The sequence below is a fragment of the Canis lupus genome, chromosome 10 (assembly GCF_048164855.1).
Source record: "Canis lupus baileyi chromosome 10, mCanLup2.hap1, whole genome shotgun sequence".
In the NCBI taxonomy this organism is placed as follows: Eukaryota; Metazoa; Chordata; class Mammalia; order Carnivora; family Canidae; genus Canis; species Canis lupus.
Window position 1 is genome coordinate 9013528 of NC_132847.1, and position 14005 is coordinate 9027532.

Below are 14005 nucleotides of genomic sequence, written 5' to 3' on the forward strand. Positions count from 1 at the left end.
GAAGATTATCTAACACACGCATTTTCTTTGTCAGCACATAATAGCCTTCTTACACTAAAGAACACTAGATAGTACTTCAGTACTACACTTGGGAGCCATTTAAACAGTAAAACTACCAACCAAAAACATAAAAATGTGAAAAACACAGCACTAAGTGGCTCATAAAAGAGAATTCACTTGCAGTATGAGAGCTGATACAAGAAGGCAGAGCATCACCTTATTCTACTCCAGGAGGGACTATGTAGATTAGACATTTCACATTTTTGATCATTCTCTTCAATGTTTGCAAATGACTGCAAACGTGCTTTGTTAATTTGCAAGCAAAGGTGGTACAAATGTATTTTAGCAAGTAACCAAATTGATAAATACAGACTGCAAATAATGAGGATTGCCTGTAGGTAGAATTTCAGGATCTCCCTCCTGAGGATGCACCCCATCATGGTTCAAGATCTCTAGAGACTTATGGAGTCCAGAAGGGGAAGCCAGTCCTGTTTCCATGCCCTAAAGGAAGACAGTGGATCTTTGGTTCAGACATTCTATATGTATTTACTGAATGCCTCTTATGAGATAGACCCCATGCAAAATGTTAGGAACTGAGAGTCACCAGTTTGTTCTTGAGGAAGACTTAGACAAGTCAAGGAGACTAATTTAACAGTAATGCTAATAAATATGTAATGACAAATTGAGAGGAAATGCCCTGAAGAAAAGAAACATGGTCCTCCAGGAGCTTTTACAAGGTCCCCTCCCAAACTGAGGACATCACCAACACTGGGAGTGGCCTGCATAAAAGCTTCTTCTCTCTTCTTCCTTGGTGGCAGGGAAGGAACACCTTTATACTTAGGTGTTTTCCCTCCAGGTGATTCAGGGAGGGGATCCTATGGTGAGTCCAAGTGTAAGTCTATAATGGTATATGTCAACAGCTATGACACCATTCCCCTTGTGGTGATTACCATGTATATGCCTACAGCTTCATGAGATATGAACATAAGATTACCAGGGTCACATATGAAACAGCATCCTGCTTTTACACAGAGACATGTAGCAAGAGCCAGACTCTCTTCTTGCACTGTATATGTCCTGTGTCAGACATATGGGAGCCATCAGGAAAGCTAAAAGAAGGTAAGTGATGGCTGATGTCATCATTGAGGTGAATTAAACAATCTTCAAGCCCCCCAACCCAAGCACACACACACACATATTCCTTATGTAAGATAATAAATTGGCTTCATCACTTATGCCAAGAGCAACTGCACTATCTAATTCAAAGTGACACCATCCACATCTGAATCTACTACACAAGCTTACGGTCCTGGAGATGCGCAACATAATCCCTCATATTAACCACTCAAGAGGGGAGGGCAGAGTGGGGATCAGAAAAACCTTCTCTGAGGAGTGAAGTTTCAGCTAACATTGTGAAATGAGAAGGCACCAAGATGAGAGAGCCCGGTAGGCCATATCCAGTCCTACTGAACCTTGACTAAGTCCAGAAACATAACTGGTGTAATCAGGAATTCCTCTTATCATTGAATTCTGTTGTTTGCTGCCCTCTCCGACATCCAGCCTGAAAGAGGTTGTGGGCCCTATTCTGTCATCCAATTCCCTGGGTTTCCCTCCTGCACAAGAAAAAGAGGAGACCATACATACTATCATGTAATGTTGATCTACATTTACTGGATCAATAATAACTAAAGTGAAAAATAACCTGAGTTCCAATCCACATTTTACCAACCATTTTGTCTGGTATTCCCCTCATATTATGGGCTCATCCCAGGTGGGAAAAAAACCTTCTAGGCATAAAGCACAACACAAGCAAATAACCTGTGGCAGAAAGAAATCTAATGGCTTTAGGATTTGAAAGAGGGAGAGGGTTGAGATGCAGAATAACATGAAGCTAGAGAGGAGGACACACAGCTAAAAATAGAAGCTTGAGAGGAGATGGGTAATTATGATAATTGTCCCTGAAAAGAACAGGATGGCCTAACCTCTGCCAAGGAACACTTCTACTAATACAAAAGAAGAGGTGAGCTGAGGAAGTGGGATTTGGAAACTAAGAAGGTATTCATTCACCTAGTGCTCCTAATTGATCTGGGATGTCCTGTGCTGAGGATTGGGGGCAAGGCTCCAAGTCTTTCCACAGCCCACCCATGGAATTGCATAGGAGTGTGAATCCACTCCCTGGAGGTTAACCTCAGCCAAGAATGTCCCAGGCTTGGGTTATAAAGGCCCTGAGAACCCCCTACCCACCATACTCCATGAATTAGCTGAATTAGGAATGCTGTGTCAGAGATGATTCAGTACCTGCCCTTACAGACCTGGTCTCAACTCCCTTTTCCTTCTAGGAGACTCTCATCATCTATAATAAAAACAGTTTTCCCCTTCATCTCCTGAAATGCAGAATGTCTCAGTACATCTCCTTTCCAGGTAATTAAGCCACACACCATGCCATTCATGGTCATGCAGGAGGAGCATCCCCATCGACTTCTTCCCCTCTCCCCCGTAGATTTCTGATTACGTTGCTTATGCTGGAAAACAGGGCTTTCCACTCAACCACTAAAGGGTATCAACCCTACTTGCCTCCTTTGTATGGGAAATTGGGGCACAGAGCACTGGGACTATGCCCACTTTTAGGAAAAGGGAGCTACTTTCAGGCCCTAAAAAATGATTTATTCTTCCCAGGGTAACAAGAATGACATCAGCCGCATGACGTCCATCTATGCCTGTCTTTTGCTTTCCCCCTCAAAAGGAGCTAAGTCTTCCTTGTTTGTACCTCTCCAGGGTCTAGCACCCTGTCTGACACATGGCAGGTGCAAACTCTAGTTCCATTCAACAAATAATGCGTGTCCATGTATGTGAGTCCTCACTGACACACTGTCCTGCCTCCCAGCTATAGGAGATCCTTAGGTTAGAAAGACTCTGGAGTCCTTTTCCAGGGTGGTCTACAATAGAATACAACTTCTAACAAGATCTTCAAATGGCCTAGTAAATATCTAGCCTTTCTTCTCACCTGCTAAATTTCAGTATCAGATGTGGGCATCACACAAGTATATTCCAGCATTCTTTGCTGCTGAAAGGTAGGGAAATGTCCTCCTGTTTCACTGGTATTAAACTGCCTCCCAATCTCTCTAGGAAACCATGCATGTCTATTTTAAGTGGGTAGGGAAGCCCAGCCACCTGTTATGGGACAGACACAGCTATGGGGTCTTCCCTATGTTTTAGCATCAAAGACCTGATGGTAAACATTACTTTCCCATCACACCACACAGCCCACTTACTGCATGCAGAAAAGCAACCCCTCTCGGTGGCAGCTTGGCATGTTGCCATGCTTGCTTCTAAAAGGCCCAATGACTCCAGGAAGATTGTTTACTCCCAGGTGATCAGCTTTTGTTAATAATGCTAAACAGTGGAAACCCAAAGTAGGGAATACAGATCCTAGAGCAAATTTGGTCTTTGCAGTTGCTAGAGTCTTTATCTTTACTCCCACCTCTTTCTCCAGCACAAGAGCAATGATCTTTGTGAAATGTCTTAAGAACCTTATAGTAAATAAAAATGACAAATGTTGACCATCATGATCTCTTTCCAACCCTAAAAATCTATGATTCGTTTCTTCTCAAGACTTTGCTTTTTCAAGACCCAACGAGGTTTGAGTAACAAGCCAAGGTAAATAGCAGGTAATGGTGCCTGATAAATGTCCTGAACCGCAAGACTAGCCCAAGGGCGGGGGGGGGGGGGTAAGAAAGTGTAATAAAGCTGCAAATATCTTTACAGTTGCTATTGAAGATGGTGAGAAGCCTCAAAAACTGCCCTTGAGAGCAACTCAAAACTAAGCAGACTGTTAACTGTTAACACAAGCAGGTATCATTTCTTGCCTTCGCAAAACTGTTCTTTCAGAAAGTTAATAGTTTTCACCCCACTATTTCAAAGGTCGAGACGTGGCACCCTGCAGCTAGCTGTCCCAACCCACTGCACCAGCAAGACCTGGGTTTGTTAAAGGGGTCTAGATGGTTAGGAGCCAAAGAGTGAGTTGTGTTCTGGCCAAAGGTTCAGCCTGGCACTGAGAAATGTATTTTCATCTGTCCTCAACACACACACACACACACAAACACACACACACAGTTTTACCTAGAAACTGGATGAAGCAGAAAAACCCCATCTATTTTTGGCTCCTGAATCCCGTTCCCACAGCATCTTTCCCCCAGCCGCCTTGCTGGCCAGTCTTCCCCTTAGACACTCTAGTACCAGTTCCAGAACTACCATTTTCATTCTACCTTTTCAAGTCTGCTGAAAATAAAACTGCCTGAAGCCACTGCCTCAGGTCCCCCCTTGTTCTCAGAGTAGTACATCCTCGTCCACTTCTACACTGTCCAGTGGCCTTTGAAGGCACTGTACAGTGACTTCTAGGTTTCCAGAATGATTTCAGGTTACCAGGTCAAAATCTGTGTTCCTTATCAATAGATTTGATCTATGATATTGATCTATCAGCTCAAAACCCCACACTTCTTTTAGGAAGACTGGAAACTTTTTAAAACTAATAGCTTCCCAGTCTACACTTGGGCCTGGAATCACTATTTAAAAATGTTTAAGGAATGCCTGGATGGCTCAGTGGTTGAGCATCTGCCTTCAGGTCAGATCATGATCTCAGGGTTCTAGGATCGAATCCTATATTGGGCTCCTTGCGGGGAGCCTGCTTCTCCCTCTGCTGTGTCTCTTCCTATCTCTTATGAATAAATAAAATCTTTAAAAAAAAAAAGGAAAAATGTTTAAGTTTACATAAGATAAAATTAATAATTTCTAAAAAAAAATAACAAAAAATAAAAATAAATTAATTAAAATCATCACAGAGCAGCATAACAATTTTCCTAAAACATCCTTTCTCTGCTGTACCTCCTATTTCCATTTCCTGATTTTCTTCTACACTCAAAATCTGTTTCTAACCCCTCAGATCTGGGGGGTGCTTCTGGTCTTGGTTCTTCAATTTCCTCCATTATCATATGTTTTTGGTAGACAGACGTACTCACTACTGGGCAGCTCTTATGGAACTCAATGAAACTAGTAAATTGTCCATGGTTTATATGAAGTGTTCACAACAGAAGCCTGATGGGATCCAGGATGGGAGAACTTGTGTCCTTTTTGGCTCCCTATCAGGGCAAGAATGAAACTACAAACGAGCCTGTGTTCAGTGCACACTGGTCTGTGTTCATCATTCAGAATTATCAGTATGACATCCAGAATACGGAGTCATTGTACTGTCATAATTTTTATTTAGAGAGCTAAAAAATACAGTAAGTGACTTTTGTTTGGCAGCTGAGTCATGACTGACATTATAAGTTCCACGTGTTTTTGTTTCAATAAAGTAAACATTTCTCTGTTGTTTTTTAGTACCATGCTTCCTCAAAGGGCTAATGTGCTTGGTGTTTAATCCACTGATATTATCTAGGTGCTCTCTTTTTATCCTTCTGTATATGCCCTGGGGTCAGAGAGAGCATGATGTTCTGTCTTCCAGCTTTTAAAATTCTATCTCCCCAAAGTACCAAAGAGTAAATAACTTAGAAAAGCTTCCCATACTAATGAAGAGGATTTTCACTGTTTCCAGAATGTTCTTCACATCAGGGTAAGTATTCTACTTCTCAGTAAGTACATAAACAGAACCTAGCCTTATTAATCCTAAAAACCAGAATTCTATATTTTCCTCTTTCAGTTTCCAGCCTTCAATGCATAATGACATTGTATACCTATCTGTCCTTTTTATCATGAGGCCAATTTCCTCCCTCTTAATTAACCTCAATGCTAATTAGGTTATTTAAGACCTACTTGTGGAGTTTACAGAAAATAACAACATATCCATTATGTCAGCAATCAAAGCCAAGCAAGATTGGGACGATGCCAAAGATAAAAGCTCATCAGTGAAATTCAGGGATCAAGGAGAAAGGGGTGGTATAACTTCAAAAGACTGCATGGTAGTGCTAGCAGCCGCTTGCTTATTTGTAAGAGCCATTTCAGAAGGAATCTTCTAAAGGATAAACTGAAGAAGAAAGCTGTAGGTGTATGCTAATGCCCTTTCACCTTCACCCTCCAGCCCACTCACACTCCACCACCCTTTCCCAATCACCAAGCTTGTGGCAGGGGTAGAACTGTTGGGCTTACTAGAAATACCTGATTAGCCCAGACTAGAAAAGAAAAACAGACAAGCGCTGCTCATGTTTACTTAGGATCTAATCACGGTGGTCCAATTCTAAAAATATTTCTTCCCTTGGTAAGACACACAGCACTGATGTCTAAGCAGGTTTATGTGAGCAATCAGGTGCTATGACCTAAAAGTTCTGGGATCAGTTTGCCTGCTTGTTTCCAGTATGAGGTAGGGATAGGGTGGGGAACTTTAGTAACAACCTTTCAAATCCCATTCTCCTTGAACCCTTTGCAAAAAAATGCTCCATTGACCACCAGCAACCCCCAAATACTAATGTTATTAATTTCAAGTGCTTACTTTCTATTCTGCTAAGGATCATGAGGCAAACAGGAAGACCGTAAAATGTGGTTGCTACTGGTCCCGACTGGCCATTATGGAAACATGCATGTGTGCCTGTAAATGTACATGTGTATATGGGTACACGTGCGCATGCACACCTGTGCTACCACACACTCTTGGCTTTGGCCTGTTCCCATTTCCAAAATTCCTGGAGCTTTTCCCCTAGACTGCCTCCTGCACCATCATCCACCCACAATCATTGATTATTCAGAGGAGTCCAACACACACGAGTCGGCTGAGTAGCCACAGTGAGGGAATTTCACGCAGACCACATCCCACTGAAGCACCACAATACTTACACTCACATTATATGGTCAGCACAGCTCAGGTTTAATTAAAGCACTCAATCGCACCATTACCATTTTTGGTGACAGCTCAGGTATAAATATATTAAGCACAATTCTTTCCAGACACTGCTTGTCAGCACTCTCCTTAAATGCCCTTTTGTCTTCTCTACCCTCGTTCCAAAGCCCTGAACTTTTAGCTTATAAATGATTAGTACCTATACACTTTCCCCTTCCACTCCCAAGTTAAATTACCATCTTTAGCCTTTTTCTGGATTCCTCAGGAGTAATAAGTCTCCTCCATTGCACCATAATTCCTGCCTCTTAACCTTAATCAAAACCCCATTGACACCCCAGCCTCCTTCCTCTTCGCTGACTTCTCTGGATCTCCTCTCATGCTGACCTAGATGTAAGTTTTCTCTCTTTCCACAGATCCTGGACATTGCATCCTGTTTCCTCCATACCATGCTCTGTGCTTCTCTAGTGTCTCTGTTTGCTGTTGGAATCCTTTTCTCTCATTTGTTCACTTATTAATTCGATAATTATTCACTGAGGGCCAACTACATGCCAGGAACTGTTCAAGGTCCAGAGGTATACCAGTGAACAAAGCAGATTAAAATCCCTGACTTTGCAGAGCTTACAATCTAGAAAGTGGAGACAAAGAGATTTAGAAATTTTAAAATGAGCATCCTGTTTAAACATTACCAGATGGTGCTTAGCACCTTAAGATAAAAAAAGAGAGAGACAAAAGTAGACCAGAGCAAGGTAAATAGAAGTATGATGAGGAGGACTTGAACTTGGCAAGGGAGTTAGCTAAGCAGATCTTAGGCAAGAGCATTTGAGAGACAGCCAACTCAACCAAAGGCTGTCAGGCAGAAAGGCACTTGGCCTCATCTGGAACATTCAACAAACTATGACTGGCCAGAGCACAGTGGGTAAGGGTACAAGCAGGGGTTCACTGACCCCTCTGGAATATCACCTGGCCTTCTTGATTTGCTGATGAATGCGGTGTCTCCCACTCAAAGTAGAATCATATCCCTTTTAAATCTGATAATATGCATCTGTGTGTGGGTAGTTCCTAGACCTTTAAAAAAAAAAAATGGTTGTCCCAGGTTAATAAAAAAATCTTGACACAGATTACTTTGCATCACCTCCTCTAGATGGGAGCTTATCCTCTTAAACTTCTAAAACTCATTGTTGCTGGGGAATATGCATTATCCTTGCTCCGAATGAATACACTGTATGTCTCATAGGATGTCGTAGGAGAAGACAGACATTAAGTGACCCACAGTAGAGGAAGAGATGTGTGAAGAAAAGGAGATAGCCACCAGGCAAGTGAGATGCAGATAAGGTAATCGTTTTCTCCCACTGAAATCACTCAGCCCTCCTCTACCCCATCTTGGTACTCCTAATAAATTTGTACAGGTTCATGGACATTAAAAAGATTGCATGCATCCTGTAGAAGACAGTGTTGAGATGAAGCATTGTATAAGATTACTTTTTAAAAAAAATACACATGCATTAAACAAATATTTATCACACGCTGTCCTGTGGTGACAAAGATGAGCAAAACATGGCCCTGAACCTAAGGAGCTCACAGTCTCCCTAGGTTGATAAGCCACCAGAATATAAATTAATAAATCCTCTCAGTTTTAAAGGCAAGAGTTCTAAATCAGGGTGCTCTTCAGATTTCACCTCTGAAGGTGTTTTTAAATATGCATCTTGGATCCCATCCTGGCACCTCTAACCCAGTGTTTTATAAGCTTCACTACATGTACATTTGGAATCACCTGAAGAGTTTTTAATATAAAATGCTTGAGTCCCAGCCCAGAAATTCTGATTTAATTGTTCTGGGATGCAACCTGGGCATAAGAATTTTTAAGTTCCCCATGTGACTCTCATGTTCAGCCAAGGTTGAAAAGCTCTTGTGGTAGTCTGAATAATTGTCTCAACATGACCATGTCCTAATTCCCAAAATCTGTAAATATGTTACCTTACCAGGTCAAGGGATTTTGCAAATATAATTACATAAGTTAAGGATCTTGAGATGAGATTCCAGGTGGACATCCAGGTGGCCCAATGTAATCACAAGGGTCTTTTTAAGAGGTAGGCAGAACACGCAGCATCACTAATAACAGATATAATAGAAGGAGAAGATGTCATGAAGTCATGAGCTAAGGAACGTAGGTGGCCTGTCAAAGCTAAAAAAAAAAAAAAACAGTCAAAAGCAAGGAAACACATACTTTCTTCATACCTTCAGAAGGAATACAGCTCTTAATTTTAGACTTCTGACCTTCAAAACAATAGAGGAATATGTTTTTGTTGTTTTAAACCATTAAGTTTATGGTAATTTGTTACAGCAGCAGTAGGCAATGAGTATACCACTGCTTTTACCAGTAGGTCTGGAATGGAACCCAGGTATTAGATATTTGTGTGTGTGTGTATGTGTGTGTGTGTGTGTGTGTGTGTGTATTTTAAGCTCCCGAGGGAAATCAAAATGTATCTTCCCATTTGAAAACCACCAAGAGAAAAAAAAATCCTTCTCCCATCTCCTTCCTGCCCCTACTGATGTGCTAGTAAAAGACTAGTTCTCAAGCCCAGGCGTGAGGAGGAAACATGAAAGGGAAGTATAAATACTGTGCTATAAGTACTTCCATCATGGTCAAGTTCAAGCTTAAGAGCTAGCTTCTAGAATTCCTAAGAATTAAACAATGGACTCTCCAGACCAAGTACAAACTTGCTTCAGAACACCACTGGTAGGACACTGGGGAAAAGATAGAGCAGGCCTTAAGGCCTATATGATCTGAGCCCGTCTAAGTCTCCACCTGCCTAAGAAAAAGGAATCTCCCAAATGAAGTAGCCTAGGTCACTGGAGCTTACTAGAGTTTGAGTACAAAACTCAGCTAATAATATGTTACTTTCACTCATTCAACAAGTATTTTATTGAGCCTCCATTCTTCTAGGCACTGGTTTAGGCACTTAGGACACTGCATTTAACAATATATCCATTTTTCCTTCAAACACGCAATATATATTTATCAAGACCTACTCTGTACCAAGCATGATTCTAAGGCCTGGAGATACAGTATTAACAAATAATTTTTTATAGATTTTATTCATTTATTTAAGACAGAGAGAGAGCACAAGTGGGGAGGAGGACCAGAGGGAGAGGAAGAAGCAGACCCTGCTAAGTAGGGAGCCTGATGTGGGGCTCAATCCCAGGACCTGAGCCGAAGGCAGACAACTCATTGAGCCACTCAGGTGCCCCAAAAAATAATTTTTTCAAAAATTCAACTCATGGAGTTTCATTGTAGTAGATAAGGACAGCTTGGAACAGAAAAAAAAAAAAGTAAAATGTAAGAACATTAGATGGTTTAGAGCTAAAGGAGAAAAAAATGCAGTAGGGAAAAGACATGCGGAGAGGTAGAGGGAATTTGAAGATTTTAAACACAGGAGCATGGAAAACTTTCTGAAGAAGTAGCATTTGAAAAATGACCTAAAGGCAGCAAGGGAGTGAGACATCTGAGGAAAGAGCATCGCAATTAGAGGAAGCAGCACATACAAAGGTCATGAGGTAGAAGTGCATGTGAAAATCCACTTGGGTGCAAAATAATCAAGGGGAAGAGCAGTAAGAACTGGAGCCAGAGGAGTAGCAGAGGCCAGACCACAAGGCCTTGTAGCCCTTATAAAGGAATGTGAATTTTAACTCCAAGTGCCATGGAAAGCAATTGGAAGGTTTTAACTGATCTATGCTTTTACAGAGGGGAGTGGGATGGAGGATTGAGCATAATGGGTGAAAGACAAAGGGAGATATAGGCCTCCATCATGGAATGAGGAAATCATGAGAATAAAGAACAGGGCATACAGAATACAGTCTATAATATTGTAATTGCAATGTAATAGGACAGATGGGAGCTCTACTTGTGGTGAGCAGAGCATAATGTATAGACTTGTCAAATCACTATGCTGTACACCTGAAGCTAATGTGACATTGTGTCAACTGTATTCAAATGAAAAATAAATAAAAATAAATAAAATGGATTTCTTGTAGGCAACAGACATAGTTGGGCCTGTTTTTCCCCCCTAATCCATTTTGTCTCTTTTAATTAGTATATTTTGGCCATTCACATTTAAAGAGACTACTAATAAAGTTAGGTTAATAATGTCTACCATGTTTGCAACTGTTTTCTTTTTTTTTTTAATTTTTAATTTATTTTTTATTGGTGTTCAATTTACTAACATACAGAATAACCCCCCGTGCCCGTCACCCATTCACTCCCACCCCCCGCCCTTCTCCCCTTCCACCACCCCTAGTTCGTTTCCCAGAGTTAGCAGTCTTTACGTTCTGTCTCCCTTTCTGATATTTCCCACACATTTCTTCTCCCTTCCCTTATATTCCCTTTCACTATTATTTATATTCCCCAAATGAATGAGAACATATAATGTTTGTCCTTCTCCGACTGACTTACTTCACTCAGCATAATACCCTCCAGTTCCATCCACGTTGAAGCAAATGGTGGGTATTTGTCATTTCTAATAGCTGAGTAATATTCCATTGTATACATAAACCACATCTTCTTTATCCACTCATCTTTTGTTGGACACCGAGGCTCCTTCCACAGTTTGGCTATCGTGGCCATTGCTGCTATAAACATCGGGGTGCAGGTGTCCCGGCGTTTCATTGCATCTGTATCTTTGGGGTAAATCCCCAGCAGTGCAATTGCTGGGTTGTAGGGCAGGTCTATTTTTAACTGTTTGAGGAACCTCCACACAGTTTTCCAGAGTGGCTGCACCAGTTCACATTCCCACCAACAGTGTAAGAGGGTTCCCTTTTCTCCGCATCCTCTCCAACATTTGTTGTTTCCTGCCTTGTTAATTTTCCCCATTCTCACTGGTGTGAGGTGGTATCTCATTGTGGTTTTGATTTGTATTTCCCTGATGGCAAGTGATGCAGAGCATTTTCTCATATGCATGTTGGCCATGTCTATGTCTTCCTCTGTGAGATTTCTGTTCATGTCTTTTGCCCATTTCATGATTGGATTGTTTGTTTCTTTGGTGTTGAGTTTAATAAGTTCTTTATAGATCTTGGAAACTAGCCCTTTATCTGATATGTCATTTGCAAATATCTTCTCCCATTCTGTAGGTTGTCTTTGAGTTTTGTTGACTGTATCCTTTGCTGTGCAAAAGCTTCTTATCTTGATGAAGTCCCAATAGTTCATTTTTGCTTTTGTTTCTTTTTGCAACTGTTTTCTATTCACTGCATTTATTCTTTATGTTCTACCCACCCTCTTTTTTTTTTTTTTGTTGCCTTCTCAGGTTTTAATTTAGATCATTCATATGATTCCATTTTATCTCCTCTCTTAGAGTATCAATTACTCTCCTTTTTAAAAAATTTAGTCATTGCCATAGAGTTTGCAACATGCATTTTTAACTAAGCCCACCTTCAAGCAACATCCTACTAGTTCATATGTGGTACAGATACCTTATAATTGAACATTCCCAATTTCTCTCTTCTATTCCTGTGACACAACTGACTTTATTTCACTTACTCATGTTATAATCACCCAATGATTATTATCATCACTTCCAAAAAACATTATCTTTTACATAATGTTTTATTTTACCTTCATTTATTCCTTTTCCAATATATTTCTTTATGTAGACCCAAGTTTCTGACCTATATCATTTTTCTTCTCCCCTGAGTACATCTTTTAACATTTTTTTGTAGGGCAGGACTGCTGGCAATGAATTCCCTCAATTTTGGTATGTCTGAGAAAATCTATTTCTTCTCTCAAGTTTGAAGATTATTTGACTGGATATAGAATTCTGAGTTGGTGGGAATTTTTCTCTCAACATTCAAAATATTTCATTTTGTTCTCTCATTTTCATGGTTTCTTATTCTTGTCACTCTAGGTAAAGGACTGTGTGTTTTTTTTTTTTTATTTGGGGAGTTTTTTTGTTTTTTTGTTTTTTTTTAATTTTTAATTTTAATTCTGGTATGGTTAACATACAGGGTTATCTTAGTTTCAGGTTTACAAGTGATTCCACAATTCTATACATTACTCAGTGCTCATTATGATATTTGTACTCTTATTTTGTTTGATTTTTTAACTCTGGTTAAAAACTCTTTGTTTTGGGTTTTCTGTAATTTGAATATAATATGCCATGATTTAGGGGTTTGGTTTGGTTTGGTTTGGTTCTTTTGTGCTTTGTTTTTGTGTTTTTGGTATTTTTTCTGCTTAGTGTTCTCTGAGCTTCCTGGGTCTGTGATTTGATATCCATCATTAATTTGGAAGCTCACAACCATTATTGCTTCAAATATTTCTTTTGCTCCTTTCTTTTTTCTCCTTCTGTTATTCCAGTTATACATACTACACCTTTCAAAGTTGTCCCACTTTTCATTTGTTTTGAGGTCTAGTATTTCCTTTTGATACTTTGAGTTTCCATCTGTTTACATTACTCATCTGTTTTTGCATGTTGTCTGCTTTTCCCATTAGAGCTCCTAACATAACAATCAGTTATTTTAAATTCCCCATTTGATAATTCCACTACTATGTGTCATAAATGCATCTGGTTCTGAGGATTGCTCTTTAGACTGTTTTTTTTTTCATACCTTTTGTCATGCCTTATAATGGTCTGTTGAAAGTTTCATGTGTATCAGGTAATAGGAACTGAGGTATATGGTCTTCAGTGTGAGTACTTATGTTAATCTAACTAGGAGTTGGGCTATATTTAATGTTTGCTATAGCTATAGGTGCCAGAACTTCAAATACTTCCAGTGTCCTTGTTTATGTCTCCCCTACCCACTCCCAGTGTTTGCTTCCCTGAGTATTCTCCTCCCCATAAAGAATTCTTATCTTAAAGCTCTTTCAACTATAGATAACTGTTATACTGGCTCCCTTCTGATGTCATGGTAAAGTGTGGAGAGGGGCAGTGTTCCATCATCTTCCAATTAAACCTCACTGGTCTTCTCTTTGGTCTGTCTTGGGGCTGATCTTTATTGTTTATCCACAGACATAACTTTCTTTTCTTCCTGGCCCTGGTCATCTATGTCCACCACTACCACCACTCCACCCTTAGGTGAGATAGGAAGGCTGGAGGGAGCAGGGGTGGAAGGAATGACCTGACCTCAGCTGGGACATGGTAAGCCTTTTCCCCTGGAGAATGTCCTCTGTTTACAGAGACGGCTGGAGGCAAA

At 40.4% G+C, this 14005-nt stretch overlaps 1 long non-coding RNA gene across 1 annotated transcript in view; it reads right to left on the minus strand.

The window, feature by feature from the left end:
* LOC140641194 (uncharacterized) overlaps nt 1–14005 on the minus strand; it is a 241590-nt gene that overhangs the window by 205886 nt on the left and 21699 nt on the right. The gene's annotated exons all lie outside the window — the stretch shown is intronic.